Genomic DNA, 2,594 nt, shown 5'->3' with positions numbered 1-2,594 from the left:
ATGAGATTCCCAGTGTTGCAGGGTAGGGAATGAACGGGAATATTAGCATGTGTTCTTTCTTTGATTTGAATGGGGATATTAGCATGTGTTTCTTTCTTTGATTTGACGAAGTAAATATTTAGGGGATTGAAGGGTAAAAGGTTGATTGAGAATTAGAGCCACAAGTAGTCAAAAAATTAGAAACTCAGGGATACATCTTGTCCAAATACAAGGGTATTTCTTACTTAGTGCTATGAGCGTATCGTAGGGAGGTTGTGCTACTCTCTCCGATTCGAATTAATTGACGCGGCCTCTATACAATATTGTATAGATGATGTATAGAGGTTGTTATTGTATAGATGATGTATAGAGGTTGTGTCAATTAATTTGGAACGGAGGCATGAGTAAACAATTGGTGGTTCCATGATTCCTTCCATGCACGGGGTGCTCATGAAATTATTTGATTTGTAACTATTTCAAAACAGTTGTACTGAGCATCAGCATAGTGATTCCCATGATACCCAATTACGTGGCTTTCCAGGATGACAGGGAAGGGGTCTCAGAGTCCTTCCAAGTGTTTAGATTCATCAGATACGCGTTGTGGTACCGATCACCATGGACAGCATCCATGGCGGCGTACGACTCCAGCTCAGCCATCTCCTCAGCCTTGAGCTGCAAAGACAGTGCTCTCACATTCTGGCTGAAATTCTCAACTTTGGTTGTGCCAGGTATGGGGCACACATCGCTTCCCTGGTGGTGAACCCAAGCCAGCGCGAGCTGCGACGACGTACAACCCTTCTTTGTAGCCATCTCGCTCACACGCTCGAATATTGCCGCATTCTTCTCCATGTTCTCGGGTTGGAATCTTGGGAGATTCTAGAAACGCAATGGGATACATTTGTTAGGAAAAGGAGGAAGGAGAAAAGTAAGCTAGCTAAACCGCATGTAGGAATGAAGGATCATGGGTGGTTCATTACCTTGCGAAAATCGTCCTCTGGTAATGTGTCCACCAGTTTAGGTCCAGTGGATAGAAAACCTCTGCCTAGTGGACTGTACGCCACAATTCCAATGCCAAGTTCTCTGAAACAGAAAACAATTTGTAAGTTTTTTCTGGGATTACATAAGGAGGACGTATCATAAGCACTATGAAGATGGTTTTTGAAAAGAAATTGTGAAAAAAGAAAGCAGGTGTGTAGTCATTGCAATGCAAAAACCTGCAAGTTGGGATTATATCTTCTTCAACATCTCTTGACCACAGAGACCACTCCAGCTGAACGGCCGTGATGGGATGAACTGCGTGTGCCCTTCTTATTGTCGTCGCCGAGGCCTCCGACAACCCGACGTATTTCACCTTTCCTTCCTGGACTAGTTTCTTGATCTCACCCATCTGCATGCAATTGGCAAACGGAAGTCAAGAAAGTAGGCTGGTCAATACCTACAAGCCCTCAATCTGTAAATGAAACGAAGCTGAACAAGTGCTACTACGTACTGTAGTAGGGACTGACCGTGATCTCGATGGGAACATTCTTGTCAATGCGGTGCTGGTAGTAGAGGTCGATGCAGTCGACGCCGAGCCGAGCGAGGCTGCCCTCGCACGCCGCCCGCACGTACGCCGGGTCGCCGCGGACCTCCCTGGCTGGCGTGATGCCGAATTTCGTGGCCAACTGGGCCTTCTCCCTCGCCCCTCCCTGCAGCGCCTGCTTTATCACACGGAGAACTCGGGCCGGTCAGACATCCGCGTGCAGGGAGCCAAGGAACACGTCGGGTGGCTATAGTAAAGTAACCTACCTTGCCGAGCAAGAGTTCGTTGGTGTGGGGGCCGTAGATGTCGGAGGTGTCGAGGAAGGTGACGCCGGCGGCGACGGCGTGGCGGAGGAGCGCGATCATGCTGCTCGGGCTTGCGCTCGCCGTAGACAGCGGACATGCCCATGCAGCCGAGGCCCTGCGCCGAGACCTCCAGCCCCTGAGAGCCCAGCTTCATGCGCGGCACGACCACCGGAGCAGCAGCCATGGCGTTCGTGCCTGCGCTGCGTGTGTGATGGACTGATGATTGGTGGATGAGTAAGTAGGTCGGGAGCTTTGAGTGCAATGCTGCGGTGCAATTTATAGTGCGGTCGAGGGCGTCATGGAGTAGGTCACCAGGCTGCGGGTTGAATGAGCTGTCAAACTAGAGCAGAGGGTCGCGTACGTTAAATTGAAATGGACATGATAAAAAAATCTTCTAATATATTGTTAAATTGAAATGCACATCGATGACGCCCGCCGCACCGCCACAAAAATGGTGAGGTACTCTTCTAGATTTTTCGTACTCCATGACAGTGAGTGTCGACGGTGAGCTGATGATCAAGCCGATCGCGCGCGAGGTCGGAGATAAACCCGGGCATGGGCAGCCCGGCCCGACGACCCGGCCCGAGCCTGGCCCAAAAAACCCGGGCCGGGCTCGGGCTTTGTTTTGCAGCCCGAAAGAAAGTTTGGGCCGGGCTCGGGCTTCAATTTTTCTGTATTTCGGGCCGGGCTTTCGGGCTTCGGGCCGGGCTTGCACATGCGCGTACTAAAAAACAGCGCTCGGGCCGGACTTTCGGGCTTCGGGCTTGATTTCGGGCCGGGCTCGAGCT

The 2,594-nt window shown here is 51.0% G+C and overlaps 1 pseudogene; it reads right to left on the bottom strand.

Annotated features, from left to right (window-relative positions):
- Positions 1 to 215: 215 nt before the first annotated feature.
- LOC119364616 lies at positions 216 to 2,029 on the bottom strand (annotated as a pseudogene).
- Between the last annotated feature and the right edge of the window lie 565 nt (positions 2,030 to 2,594).

The sequence above is a fragment of the Triticum dicoccoides genome, chromosome 2B, assembly GCF_002162155.2.
Source record: "Triticum dicoccoides isolate Atlit2015 ecotype Zavitan chromosome 2B, WEW_v2.0, whole genome shotgun sequence".
NCBI lineage: Eukaryota > Viridiplantae > Streptophyta > Magnoliopsida > Poales > Poaceae > Triticum > Triticum dicoccoides.
This window is presented reverse-complemented; position numbering and strand designations above follow the sequence as displayed.